The sequence below is a fragment of the Desmodus rotundus genome, chromosome 4 (assembly GCF_022682495.2).
Source record: "Desmodus rotundus isolate HL8 chromosome 4, HLdesRot8A.1, whole genome shotgun sequence".
NCBI lineage: Eukaryota > Metazoa > Chordata > Mammalia > Chiroptera > Phyllostomidae > Desmodus > Desmodus rotundus.
Window position 1 is genome coordinate 167,377,337 of NC_071390.1, and position 15,753 is coordinate 167,393,089.

Genomic DNA, 15,753 nt, shown 5'->3' on the forward strand with positions numbered 1-15,753 from the left:
CCTTGGGTCCAGCTTCTTTGGGAGTCTCTGAGCTTCCTGGACTTCCTGGAAGTCTGTTTCCTTTGCCAGATTGGGAAAGTTCTCCTTCATTATTTGTTCAAATAAGTTTTCAATTTTTTGTTCTTCCTCTTCTCCTTCTGGCACCCCTATAATTCGGATGCTGGAACGTTTCAAGATGTCCTGGAGGTTCCTAAGCCTCTCCTCATTTTTCCAAATTCTTGTTTCTTCATTCTTTTCTGGTTGGATGTTTCTTTCTTCCTTCTGGTCCACACCGTGGATTTGAGTCCCAGTTTCCTTCGCATCACTATTGGTTCCCTGTACATTTTCCTTTGTTTCTCTTAGCATAGCCTTCATTTTTTCATCTAATTTGCAGCCAAATTCAACCAATTCTGTGAGCTTCCTGATTACCAGTGTTTTGAATTGTGCATCTGATAGGTTGGCTATGTGTTTGCTGCTTAGTTGTATTATTTCTGGAGCTTTGACCTGTTCTTTCATTTGGGCCATTTTTTTTGTCTTGGCAAGCCTGTTATGTGGTAAGGGGTGGAGCCTTAGGTGTTCACGGGGTGGGATAATGCCGGTTGCTGCACTGTGATGCTATATGTGGGGGAGGGGCTGGGAGGGAGCAATGGGCCTGCTCCACTCTCTGCCGGTTTTAAGTCAGTCCCTCCACTACCCACAATCAAATTGGGCCCATCTGGTGCTGATTCCCAAGTGGGTGGGCTTGTGCACGCTCTAGGCCCCTGTGGGTCTCTCCAACGATCTCTCCCGTAAGGCTGGCTGCCTCAACCCTCACGGGTGTTTCCAATCAGAGGTTTGAGGCTTTATTTCCCCTCACGGGAGGCCTGGGTTGTGTGGTCTGCTTGGTTCCCCTGCTGTTCCTCCCGGTTTATCTATGTGCGAATGTGGGGCCGCGGGGTCTGCTAGCTACAGTCTGGCCTGCCCCATTCCACAATCTGCCACCTAACTGGGTCCGCCAGCTGTCGTGCTGCGAGTCCTCTCCTCCCCGGCTGCCCATCTCTTCCCCTCCTACCAGTCTGGACGAATGTTTCTTCTTTATCTTCTTGGTTGTCGGACTTCCATGCAGTTGGATTTTCTGTCAGTTCTGGTTGTTTTTTGTTTTTAAATTGTTGTTGTCCTTCTTTTGGTTGTGCGAGGAGGTGCAGTGTGTCTACCTATGCCTCCTTCTTGGCCGGAAGCCTCAGAAACCTGACTATTTCTAAGAAGTGTCCATCACTTTGTCTTGTTATTGACCAGACTTGGGAAACTCTTTCCATGTAAACAGAGCTTCACTTTACTTCAGCATCACCCTTTTGTGCAGTGAAGGTGACTTACTTGGGAGGAAGAGAAGGGAGGGATTGTTTGTTTTTTCAAATATTCCATTTTTACAAGTGGGCTACTTGGTCCCTTGGATATTTTAATTGCTTCCTGTTATGAGACCAATCAAATAGGATGAATGAATTACGCCATTCAGTTGGAAGCCATAAATGTTAGCTGAACAGAAAAGAAAACAAGCCTCCTTTTTCAATGGGCAGCCAGAAAGTGTTCAAACTACTTGGTGCTCGGCTGGTAGAATCATCATCGCCGTTTTGTACTTTGGGGCTTCCAAATCTGGCACAACATGCGTGTCAGGGAGACTTTTGGCTTCCTGTGATTATGGATCCCTGCTTCTCTTTCTAACAGGTATGCAGTTTGTTGGGTATCTAAGTCTACCCAACAGGATTCAGAGGGTCACCAAAAAAAGTTCTGGATGAATCTATTCAATGAGCACATAGGGTTCCCCAAGGGTGGCCCAGCAGAGAGATGTGATGATCCAGGTCCCTGAGGCTGTGATGGTTCTGGGAAGACATCTTTACCACCATGTGATCTGCTTTATAAGTTAGTGCATGCCAGGGGTGTCTTTTTTTTTTTCTTAAAGATTTTATTTACTTCTTTTTAGAGAGAGGGGGAGTGAGAGATTAAGGGAGTGAGAGAAACATGAGTGTGTGGTTGCCTCTCGTGCACTCCCCACCAGGGACCTGGCCTGCAACCCCGGCATGGGCCCTGACTGGGAATTGAACTGGTGACTCTTTGGTTCACAGGCCGGCACTCAATCCACTGAGCTACACCAGCCAGGGCAGGTTTTATTTGTAGCCCAGACTAATACAATGTGCCTTGCCCTGTAAGGAACTGGCCTTCAGTGTGCTCTCAAAGTGCTTTGTTCTGCTTTCTCTCTATCAGAGCTGTTTCTCTCTGTTCTGAGCCAGCTCTAATCTTCACTGCAGGGGTGAAAGTGGTTCTGTTGTTTGCCCTGACTTTTGACAAGAGTATATCTTGAGGGGGGAAAAAAACCTCCTCAGAAAGCATTTCCTGACTCTGCAGAACTGAGGGAGATGCCCAGTGCAGCATAATTAAGTCAGAAGTCTAATCCCTCTTCCCAACCAACCCCCAGCCAGGCCCTAAGGGCTGGGTTTTGCTGTTTAACCCCAGGGGGATAGCTGCCACCAGGCTAACGTGTGAACCCCCAGTATTTCTCTACGTGGCAGCTCTCCATGTGACGACATCCTCCAAGACTTCTCCAAGCAGTCTCGTCCCACAGCAGGGGCACTCAGACATCTTACCTGGTGGCTCAAGGCACTGCAAATGGTTCCCTGGACTCAGAAACCCAGATGTCACTTCCTTCCAATTCCATCTGTCAAAGCAGTCACTGGCCGAACCCAGATTAAGTGGAAAGGAATGTATAAACAGAGACTTTTTAAAAAGTATATTTTATTGATTATGCTATTAGAGTTGTCCCACTTTTCCTCCCTTTATTCCCCTCTGCCCTGCACTGCCTTCCCTCCAGGATTACCCCCCTACCTTAGTTCATGTCCATGGTTGTACACATAAGTTCTTTGGCTTCTCCATTTCCCATACTATTCTTAACCTTCCCCTGACTATTTTGTACCTACCATTCATGCTTCTTATTCCCTGTACCTTTTCTCCCATTCTCTCCCCTCCCCCTCACCACTGATAACCCTCCACGTGATCTCCATTTCTGTGATTCTGTTCCTGTTCTAGTTGTTTGCTTAGATTGTTTTTGTTTTTGTTTTTAGGTTCAGTTGTTGATAGTTGTGAATTTGTTGTCATTTTACTGTTCATAGTTTCAATTTTCTTTTTCTTAGATAAGTCCCTTTAACATTTCATATAATAAGGGCTGGGTGATGACGAACCCCTTTAACTTGACCTTCTCAGGGAAGCACTTTATCTGCCCATTCATTCTAAATGAGAGCTTCGCTTCACAGAGAAGTTTTAATGCTTAGAATGCCATGAAGGAGAAGAGAAGAGAAGAGAAGAGAAGAGAAGAGAAGAGAAGAGGGGAGAAGAGAAGAGAAGAGAAGAGAAGAGAAGAGAAGAGAAGAGAAGAGAAGAGAAGAGAAGAGAAGAGGGGAGAAGGGAAGAAAAAGGATGGAAAGGGAGGGGAGGGGAGGGGAGGGAAAGGAAGGGACCAAACAAAACTTGCTCATTTCACAGCTTGCCTTGTGGCCAATCACCAACGTCCCCTAGCAGATTGATTTAGGAGGCTGTCCTGACATAGGGGACCTGGGTTGTGAAATAGGGTTGTGTAAGATTTTGGAGTCAGAGACACTCTCAGTAATACACTCATTTCCAGTCTGTCGTTACACATGTTTTTAATAATCCTTCCCTCAGAATGAAAATGAGCCTTGCTTTAAAGCATTTGAAGGAAAGGCAGAGAAATGGCCTCATTTTGCTCTGACCAAGACAGCTTTCCCAACCACCTGTAAGAGCAACTTATTTGCTTATTTAAGCAAAATGTGTTGATTATTTTTAGCATAACTTAAGCCCCGGGAGACTAATGAGGTGTTAACAGTGTGTGTTAATTATGTGATTTTTGTTGTCTTCATTAAAGCTAAGATTCTCCATCCTATTTGCCACCTGAACTCCCAGCAGCATCACACGTGTCTTCTGACCCCTGGCATCTCTAGTTCCCCGGAGTTGCAGTTCACACAGTCATGTAAACATATTTTGTTTCCCCTGCCAAGAAGCAGGTGAGCTCGGCTCACACACATAGAAGACCTTGACTACCTCCTCTTAAATTTTTACCATTTTTAATCTCCGTCGTTAGTTGTTGGTTTTACAGTAGGCTCATCGTGCAGGAAGCTAGCGACATTAGCTCATTTTGGATCATTTTAGAACTGACTGTCCTTCAACGCAACAGAAAACTGCCAGAGAAGCTGAAAACCAGGAAGGAGATGCACAAAAATCAGCTTTCGTTGCTTTTCTCCGCTTTTTAATTATCCAAGGAATTGTGCTGCATACACACGACTCTGATTATTTGAAACTGCAATATATGCTATACCTCTGTCCCAAGTAACAATACATCCCATCCAGAATAACCTGTTCTCAGGAAGAGATAATCACCTATCCCAGACTCATTTGAAGCAGCAATCAACATCCCTTTCACGACTTTGTCTGCACTGCTGATGTTCTGGAGAAACTTTATTTGGTAATGGTGTTAGGGGCCTTATTGCAAGTCCAGGAGGTAATGGAGTTCAGGATTTCAGCTGAGCACATCTTAATGATGGCCTCATCAGGGTGTATGAAGTTGGAATGAAAATAGCAGGTGAATCTGACTGCAAATAGCACATTATGAGTCTGCCTAGTAATTAGAGTTGTCTAAAAATGGAATGGGCTGTCACATGTGGTGGCGAGCCCCCAACCCCCAGCTCAAAGAATCAGTGATGTTGATGTGAGGGTTCGTTGTCAGGCGGAGGTTAGATGCGATACTCTTTGGGGCCTCTTCCAAAATTCATCCACAGTCTGTGATTGTTCTAAGTCCACACAGAGCAGTAGTCTTGACTTTGGGAATTTGCAAGTTGGGTTCCATGATGGAGTGTGAGGGTCAGAAAATCATGCAGTCTTAGGTTCCACTGCCAGCTTTAACTCCTGCTAGCTCTGTGTGACTATGAGTAGGTTACTTAAAATCTCTGCACCTTGTAAAATGAGGATTGAAATATATTGCTTCCAGGGCTGTTGTCAAAGTTAGAAATAATTCATTGAAGACACAAAGCCCAAGGTAAGCACCCCTTAAATCCCACCTTTAGTTACCCTTAGGAGTCTAGTTCTCTTATTTTGTTAACCACTCTCCACTTCAATGTCAGTCTTGATTGGTACAAACAGAAAAAAGTCAGGGCTCACAAAGACACTGAAGACAGGTTGTGCTAATAGCAGGACTAGTTGAACAAAGAAGACTGAGCAAATCATCTCAAGTCTCCAGGTAGAGTCTCCTGAGCAGACAGAAGCCTGCAGCACTATTCCCTTCCTAAGACAGGATATTAGCATTGCTGAGTGCCTGCAGTGTCCTGGGCATATCCTTATGCTATCTTAATTCTCCACACCATTGTCATACCAACCCTGATATCCCCACGTTGCAGAGGAGGAAACTGAGGTTCAAGAGGTCACATGCCTAACCCAAGGACCTGTGGCCCTCCCCCAGATCAGCCTCACCCCTCTACGACTGAGCATTCTGCATCCTCCATCCATAGGGCCGAGTACACACAGATGCCCAATTGCCCTCTGGAAGAGATACTCCCACTGATGGCATTTGGGGAATGTAGCCCAACCAATGGGAGTCTCTGCAAAACTAGTGTTGGGAGAACTGAGCTAGAGCCTTAGTTTGTAGATTCTAAATTAATTGTGATCTGCCACTAACTCATTCTTTACATATTTATCTTGGGCTTTGTGGAGGAGATGCACATGTCTGCTAGACTTTTCATACCCTCTCTTGTCCACATGGTTTAAAATTTTCAACTACAATAAGGTATGTAATGAAAAGTCACCCTTGCACCCTTTCCCCTGGGGACCCAGTTCCCCTTCCTAGAGCCAGTTAGTGTATCTGTATCTCTGTTTAGCCTTCCAGAGACTTTTGGTCTTGTTTTTGCAAAACTTGAAGTGAAATTCACATAAGCCATTAAAAAGTGTACGATTCCGTGGCATTTAGTGTATTCACAAGGTTGTATAACTACCACCTCTCTCTAGTAAAAAAATTTTTCATCAACCCAGGGGAAAAAAAAGACAAAAACCCAAATCACCCATTAAGTAATAATCGTCCCCCTCCCCTACTCCTTGATAACCACTTGTCTGCTTTCCATCTCTATGGAGTGTCTGCTTTCCATCCCTATTCTGAACTTATCATGTTAAAGGAATCATATGATATGTGGCCTTTTCTGTCGGGCTTCTTTTACTTATCATAGTGTTTTCGAGGTCCATCCAAATTATAGCATGTATCAGTACTTTATTCCTTTCTATGGCTGAATGACATTGAGTTGTTTTCACCGTTTTGGCTGTTGTGAATATCACTGCTGTACACATTGTGTACAAGTGTCTGTGTAGACATATGTTTCCACTTCTCTTGGGTATACACCCAGAATTGGGATTGCTGGGTCATGCAGTAATTCTATGTTTAAATATTGAGGAACCAGGGGTTTTATGAGTGTCCATAATTTACCCTATTTTTGCACAGTTGCTGCCGTACGATATGAATGTGTTCTGCACCTTGTTTTATTCACTTGACAATAGGTTTTTGAGATCTTTTCAGTGGTGTGCTAGTAGAGAACCAGCTCTTGCAGGTTAGGGAGTGCCCTGATTGGTAGCATTTACAGATTTCCGCGGTGTGACTCTCGCCCTGGCCGTTGCCAGCTATGTGAGGTCACTGACTGCGGAGTGAGGAAGAGATGCTAACAGCCTGCCCTCACGAACTGGTACAAGCCGGCTCCAGCACACGACTGGATCATTCCACATCGGAGCATGAAGAGCTGCCTCATTCCTTTTTATGACCCCAGAGCATGTCATTTTAGGATGTACTATAATTTTTTAACTAGTCCCTCGTGGTAGACACTTAGGCTGTTTCCAGGCTTTTACTTCCACAAACCAGGCTTATAATGGATAACCTTGTGCGTGTGTCATTTTGCTCATGTGCAAATATAGCAGTAGACATGGTTCCATGACTCCATAAGAATTGCTATGGGAAGAAATTCTTAAAAGGCAATTTATTCCTTCACTGGACAGTTATGGCTGCTAGGAAGAATTCTATGCAAAGAAATGGTCTCTCTTTGTCCCACTTTCCTTGTGAGTCGAATGGATGCAAATTAACTAGCACTTGCCAGCATCAAAGAATTAATGTAGAACTTTGAATTGACAAGCACGGTTTTCTTCTTCAAAATAAGAATTTGTGTGTAAATACAAAGTGGCATGGCTCATTCTTGGTGACAAAGAGCTCTCACAGCAGGTTGGTGAGAACAAAATACATCTTGGGACATTGTACTCCTTCTCTAGAGTCTCACAAAAATAAGCTTTGCAGGAGAGGGAGCCAATCAGCTGATTAAGAACTGGAATAGTTAAAGAGTTTTAGCGCAGTTCTTACTTAGAATTTTTTGACCAAGTACGTAATGTTTCTCAACTATGATTACACTTTAGAAACATCTGGGGAGCTTTTACAATCTTGATGCTCAGGCCACAGCCAAGACTAATCAAATTAGACTCTGAAGTTGGAGGCCCAGCATCTGTTCTTTTTATAACTCCCTTGGCGATTCTACTGTTGGGCCAAGGTTGAGAAAAGAACATAAGGAGGGAATCAAGTTAGGGAAATAGGGAAACATTTTTGTATTAGCCAAGGTTCTCCAGAGACACAGAACCAATGGGATGTATATATACATAAGAGATTCACTTTAAGAGATTGGCTTATGCAGTTATGAAAGTGGAAAGTTCAACATGTTCAGGGTGGGCTGTAGGCTAGGAACTGGAGAAGAGCTGATGCTACAGGTCAAATGTAAAGGTTGTCTGCCGTTGAGTTTTCTCTTGCTTGAGGGAGGTCAGTCTCTTGTTCTATTCAGACCTTCAACTGATTGGATGAGGCCCACTCACATTATAGAGGGCAATCTGGTTTACTCATGGTCTACTGGTTTAAATGTTAATCTCATCCAAAAGCACTATCACAGAAACATCTGGTATGACATTTGACAAGTCTGGGCATGGCGGCTCAGCCAAGTCAAGACATAATAATTACCATCACAACTTAACAGTTGTTCGGGGATATCAAAAACTTTATCATTAAGGAGTAAAGACAGGAGTGCAGTGGTTATTTGAAGTCATGTCTCTTGTTTGGTCACAAACAGATTACCTCTGAAATTCCTTGCTTGCTACCCCAAGAGGAACCATTTACTTGTCACTTGTAAGCTCTACTCCCAGAGCCCACAGATTTTATTAAAATTAAGAATTATGAGAAGATAAAGTAGTTTGTTCCATCAACTTGGAATTGGCTGTTTTTCTTAGATTATCAACATTTTTGTTAGCAGAGTGAGTGTCATTAATTGTACAAGAAGATTCACTAGAGTGGATATTAAAAGGTTGATCTTAAGCCATGAATATATTCCTTTAAGAAAAGCTGATTCCTTCTGCTCTCTTGAAAGAGCCGCAGTATCACAACTCAGAATTAAAAAAGATTAGTGTTGAGAGTTCTATAGGTCTCAGCAGGAAAGAAACGTGGTTTATTGGGGAAATCGTGGACAACCTAATTATCCTTTCTCTCCTTGAAAAAAGGGCTTTAGAGCCTTTCCAGGTCACCGGCACTAGGGTTTACTTTTTTTCATAACTAATTGGAGTTTAGTTGAAAATCCAGTTTTTCTCTACAACTGACCATCAGGTTGCCTGAATGTGTGTGATTTCAAGTTAACAGATGAGGCATCAGAGGCCTTTGGCTTGGAACAGTCTCAGCCCCATGCCTCCAGCTGTCCTTGCACCTCCTGCTGTTGTTTAAGCTCCCATTTCTGAGCACAAATCTGCAGTGGGAGATCTGCAGCCCACCGAGAAGATCCAGGCCACAAGGACAATGCAGGGGGTCTGAGGGCTCACACAGAGCCTCCCACATGCAATGTGCAATGCTCTGGTTCCCAGGGATCTTGGGTTTGGCCCGAGACACTTTTAACCTGTGGAACCAGCTGACTGATGAAGCTGGGACTGCTGTGAGTCAGCAGGAAACTGAGTCAGTCCCATTGATTTGGAGTAGGAGGGTGTGGGTTGAGTTGGTAAGGATGTTGGATGGGTTTTTGTGGTCATGGAAATAGTTTCACTTTGCCAGCTATGAATCAACTAGTATTCATGCAGGCCCAGAAGGAGAAGAGCTAAAGTTAAAAATAAGTCAACCTTTTATTTTTAGGCAAAGCAGAGCACAGCCTTAAAACAGTAACTGGGGCATGTGGACCAGCCTCGCTTTGAAGGCTCAGAGGGAAGGAGTAATAGTACTGGGTCTCTGTCACATAGCTTCCCTACCGATGCAGGAGGGTGTGTGGAGAGACCTGCCTGAGCGTGGGAGGTGCCCTGAACTAAAGCAGGGTAGTCCTCCTATCCAGCTCCCAGCTATAGTTCAGGGGACCCAGAGCCTCAGCTTGCTATCTAAATCCCCAGGAAATGACATCGGGGTGAAGACACCTCTGCTGTGTGTAGGTATGGTGTGTACAGGCAGAACTGGTGTGCATCAGTACGCAGCTGCTCTGGTTGTTAAAACACTGGAATATTTTCATACTCCTTTGTAAATAAACACCAACACCCAAGTCTTCTGTTTTCCTCCCCTTTACCAGCTACCTCTGCCCCTCTTCTGGGACCTCACAGACTTGCCCAGTATCCATCAACTAAAGGGTTCATTCCTGGCACAGTGGGGCATCCACAAAGTCAGGTGACCTCTGTTTTCTTGAGAGAACTCCAGTATCAAAATCCAGAATGCAAAAAGATTGGTAAAAACGAGAGTTCTATTGGTCTCGATAGCAAGAAATCCATGATTTATTAGGGGAAATGATGGACAATTCAATTATCCTCGCTCTTCTTTATAAAAGAGTTTTGGAGCTTTTCCATGTCACCAGCAAGAGGATTTACTTTCTTCCACAAATGATTGGAAGCTTCAGCACCAAGGCCAGCTACATCCTTTGCGATTTGTCCCTGTCAATACAGTAGTGGTTAAATAGAGGGACTATGGCCAATGGGTATGGTGGTGTGTGGGTTCCATCAAAGAAAGATGTTGGGCTGCTAACCCAAGGGACTATAGCCCTAGCCCTGCCTACTTAGTTAGCAGAACATACTCTCCTATTTCACCACAGCATTTTCCAGCTATTTTAGACCTCCGGGTGCCTTCTCCCATGGGTTCAGGCACAGACCTTTGAGTTCTGCTACTCAGTCCTCTTCATCATGTCACCATAAAGTGTGTTTGCCCCCACTGACCTTTTACTGGTGACTTTATCGCTACTGCCACTCTGGCCTCAAGGAAGCAAGGGCTCTGATCCTTATGTCCACTGAATCCCAAATGGAGGCATGCCTTTCTACTTGGTTCCCATAGGGGACCAGAGATCAGGCTGTCACTTTTAATGAGACATAGAACAGGTGTGGGGGCAATGGCTGGGAAGTAAAATACAGAACAAAGCTCATGGTTTTGATGGTCCAGGCATCTTTAACAGCTCTGATTCCCTGACATGCACCCTTCTGGCTGCTTCGGGGCTAGGATCTGCTCCCCTTGGCTGCCAAGAGAAAGGCCCCAGACGTCCCCACACATCAGAGTTTAGGCAAGGCTGACTTGGCCAAGCTCTATGATAATGAAGAAAGGATTTTCTCACCCAGCACTAGGGCCTGCTATGAGACACTAACAGCTTGGTCAAGGGGAAATCACACCAGGTTCAGTCAGTCTCTCCCCCCAAATCCAAGTATCCTGCAAAGGAGTCTGACTTGGAGTTAACCAAGTGCAGATCCCACTCACCATGTGGGTGTTTGTTGTATTGTCATTCCCATTTTATAAAAGAGAAATTGATGCCCAGCAAGGTTGAGTAGCTCAACTAAGCTCACACAGCCTATAAAGCTCCTAAGACCTGTACCTGGATGATCGTTCCAAAGCTACTACACAAAGCACTTTTCTTGGGTGGACCTTGGAAATTCTTAACACTCTTTAATTACCAGCATATTATAAAGGTGAAAAGGCATATGGTGTGCATGAGTCCAGCATCAAGTTAACCTTGAAGACCTCTGGTGGGCTTCAAATGGAACAGAAGCCAACAAGGGGAAGCGTAGAAGAGGACACATCAGCAGAACGCTTTTGAAAATTTCCAGTTGATTTCTTCACCATTTTACAGGTGATACCAGGAGCAGCAGCTTCAGCCACAGCCCTGGTGCTCTCCAATTCTTCAGTTGCCTTCTTCCTGCTAACATCATTCACGTGAGGCTGTTTAAGCCCTGCAAACACAGGTGCGAGGCTCTCAGAGGCCCCGCTCTGCCACGTGCTGTAGTTTCTTTTGTATCGGGCTTCTTTCAGCTGTCATAAAGCTTCATTTCGGGTGAGTATGAATTTCTCTGCTGACCTTTTCAAGTCAGATTCCTCACTGCTGTGTCTTTCTGTCTTCTAGCTTTTAAATCTGTCCATCATTTGGGTCCCTAAACAAGTACTCTGATTTACTTGCCAGCACCAGACATCTTTATATATTTTCGGTAATCTCTTTGGTCACCCACATAGGTGAGAATCTACCTCTAGTTTGTAAATTCCCTGAGGACAGGGACCATGTCTTAAAAATCTTTGTCTTCCCCTCAGCTCCTAGCTCTGTGCCTTCCTGTAGACACATTGGAATTATTGGAAATTAGTTTGTATTTCCTAAGCATTTTCTCAAAGGATGGTTTTCAGTGTGTATGTGGCCCATTCTAATCGTATAAGCCCTCCAATTCTCCACCCCCCCCACTCAAGTCCATCCCACAGTAACTCTGCCATTTCCACTCATCTCTGCTGTGCAGAGATAGTAAGAAGCGATCCATTCTCATCCCTGAAAAAGCTCCTCGTTGTCTTAAATTTCAGTTAAGTTCATTTTCAATATTTATTTTATTAGGAAAATTTTAAATGTGTGTTTTTCAAAATTCTTTTCTTTGTTCTCATGGGAGACAATTTCATATGGTGGCATGCAAACTGGCCTTCAAGGTTACATATTCACAGGTTTGGAGAATTAAGATGTGAACATCTTGGGATGGGGTGGGGGCTTTGTTCAGCAGTTGGCTTTGTTCTATTTACCACAGGCAGGGAAAGCATGAGAAGATGTAACATCTTATTGTTCCAGAAATTAAAGAAGTACTCAATAAATAATAAGGACATGTCAAAAGGACACCTGGAACCAGCTTGAAGGGCCTTGTATTAGTCTGCTCAGGCAAAGCAGCCCAGACCAGGTGGCTTAAACAACAGAAATTTATTTTCCCACAATTCTAGAGGCTAGAAGTCCAAAATCAAAGTGTCAGCAGGTTGGGTTACTCCTGAGGCCTCTTTTCCTGGCTTGCAGATGGCCACCATCTCTCTGTGTTGTCACATGGCTTTTCCTCTGGCTGGGCACTGAGAGACAAAGAACTCTTTGGAGTCTGTCTCCTCTTCTTATAAGGACACCAGCCCTATTGGCTTAGGGCCCCACCTGGATGACCTCATTCAACTTTTATCTCCTCATATGGTCACATGGGGGATTAGGGCTTCCACATATGTATTTTGGGAGTACACAGTGCAGTCCATAACAATTCTTTTCCTTTGATTTGTGATCCAGGCCCTGCTATGTGAGCAAAAGCAGGTCAAGAAAGCTCTCTGGACATCAGAGTATGAGGACAATCTGTGATGTGGTGTGGTGTGTAACGCACGGGTGGCTTTGACTCTGCATTGATTGTGTGACTGAATGTAAGCACATTCTGTTTGGACAGGTATGTACCATTTTCCAGTTTTATCATTTGATCTATTTTTTCCTGTTAATCATTTCATGCAGGAGATAGAATTCGATTGTAATGGAATGCATGAACCTACTCTGGGAGTTGTTGAGCCTGCAACTAAGAAGAAAACACTGTTGGGCTTCTTCCTGGTGCTGAATTAAACTGCCCTAGGGGTGTCGTATGAAAGCCCTGGGACCACTCCTTGGCTGATCCCCACCACAGCCAGGGCCACCTCCATGTCCAACCGTCATGCTCTCAGTGCCCCAGCTCACCCCCAAACCCAGTTTCAAGTGATTTTCATGGCTACTCTAAGTGGAAACTATAAGAAAAAGGAAAGGTTAGAAAGCAAAAACATCTTTTTTCTTTCCTATTACAAAGTAATGGAGACAAATAATTACAATAATCTTTGCATTTCTTTCCAGTGTTTTCTGCATACCTATTTTTTTGTGTGTAATGCTTCAATGACAGTATGCATCCAATTCTATATTCTGCTTCTTGTACTTCATCTTAGAGGATTTAATATGTTGTGTGCCAGCTGAAAATAAACCCACACATTCTTTGTCACTCCTCTCATAGAGAGGTGGTATCTGTATCTCCCCCTTAGCATCTGTGATGACTTACTGACCTCCTTGTAGCCAATAGAATGCAGTAGAGGAGATGCTGTATAACTTTCAAAACTGGGTCAGAAGAGGCTGCACAGCTTTTGCCTGGTTCTTTTGGGATGTGAACTCTAGAGGAAATTAGCACCATGTAAGAAGACAGGTGTCCTGAGACTGCCATGCTAGAGAGCCCACATGCAGACAGACACTCTGACGGACAGCCCAGCTGGGCTCGCAGCTGACAGCCAACATCAACTCCTAGCCCTGCGAGTGAGCCATCTTGGACATCTAGCCCAGTCAAGTCATCTGATGTATTTTTTATTCAGCCCCAGCTGACATCTTATTGCAACTGCATGAGCAATCTCAAGTGAGAACTGTTCAACTGAGCCCTTTTCAAATTTATGATGCACAAAATTGTAAGCAAAATAAAATCGTTAGCCACTAAGCCACTAAGTTTTGAGGCAATTTTCCACACAGCAATAGTAACCAAAATGAACTTTGGTACCTGGAAATGAGGGACTGCTCTAATTAAAATGTAACACATGTGGTATTGGCTTTAACACTGGGCAACAGACAAAAGCCTTGAGAATTCCGTCAGTGAAAGCTTAAAGGAAAGGCAGGAAAATGTTATAAGAAGCAGAAGAAAAGGAGACCTTTGTTAGGTAGTGGTGGGAAGTCAGTGAAACCAGCACCTGCAGTAATGCTGGAAGTCAAAACATGCACCCAGTGACTCTACGATCCAGCCAAGAAAATGTCCAGGCATTTTCCAGGCAAATGTCCAGGAGGGTTGGAGATGCCCCCTGGCCTCTTCTGGTTTCCTAGAACAAAATGAGAGCAGAGAGATACAAACAGATAAACTGAAAAGCCAACTGTTACATCTCCAAGTGGAATTTGGAGAAAATACAAAGGGCCCAAGATGATATTTTTAGTCGGTAGAGGGTTCTTAAAGTAAAAAGGAGCCCCGGGGAAAAGATTTTCAAGAAAACGTGGTCAGAGGAGAAGAATGAAGCCAGAAGGGTGAGTTTAAAACACTTTTTAAAGATTTCAGAAAAATTCAAGATGGTATCTCAAGACACTATCATCCAGATAAAAAGGACCTTAAGGCCATGCTCTGTAGATCATGCCTCTTAAATAACAGACCTAGGCTCTTAAGGATATTGCCCGTAACTGCCTCACAGCAAGACTAAGATAGAGAAGAGTCTGTCTCAAAGACCCTTTGTGGTTTTGTCAAGGAAGAGAACTCTAATAAGATTCACAAAAACCCACAAAATTTTCAAAAGAATTATATTGGCAAAAGCATCTTGAACTGATAGAGACAGAAGCAGAACAAAATGAAAAGAGGCCTTTGGATCCCCAACCTTCTGTGGGAAGGAAGCAGAATGAGAAAGCTACCCAGCAGCAAATGCAGGCTATTTATTACAGAAAAGGAAGAACTATCCAAAGCTATCTATAGATTCAGGGTAATCCCTATCAAAATTCCCATGGCACTTTTCACATAATAGAAAAAACAAATCTTAAAATTTATATGGAACCACAAAAGACTCTGAATAGCCAAGACATTCCTAAGAAAAAGAACAAGTTGAAGGCATCACACTTTCTGATATCAAACTATGCTACAAAGCAATAATACTAAAAACAATATGATACTGGCATAAAAATAGACACATATACCAATGGAACAGAATAGAGAGCCCAGAAATGAACCCCCATGTACATGGTCAACTAATATTTGACATGGGAGCCAAGAATGCTCAATGGGGAAAGGATAGTGTCTTCAATAAATGATGCTGGGAAAACTAGATGAGCACATGCAGAAGAGTGATATTAAACCCCTATCTCATGCCACTCTCACAAAAATTAACTACAAGTGGATTGAAGACTTAAACATAAGCCCTAAACCAAAAAACTCCTAGAAGGAAACATAGAAAAAAAGTTCCTTGACATTGCTCTTGGCAACATTTTTTTTTTGTATATGACACCAAAAACACAAGCAACAAAAGCAAAAATAAACAACTGGAACTACATCAAACTAAAAAGAAAAGGGAACCCTGGTATACTGTTAGTGGATATGTAAATTGGTCCGGTCACTGTGGAAAGTAGTATGGAATTCCCTAAAAAAAATTAAAACTACTGTAGGAGCCAGCAATTCCACATCTGGGTATATAGCCAAAAGAAATAAAAATAGGGTATCAAAAAGATATCTGCATTCTCATGTTTATAGCTAAGATAGGTGAACACTCTAAGTGTTCATCAACAAATGAATGGGGAAAGAATGGATACATTTAGTGGTATATACACACAATGGAATATTATTCAGCTATGAGAAAGAAGAAAATTCTGCCATTGTAACAACATAGGTGGACCTAGAGGACATTACACTAAGTCAGACAGAGAAAGACAAATACTGTATGATGTCATA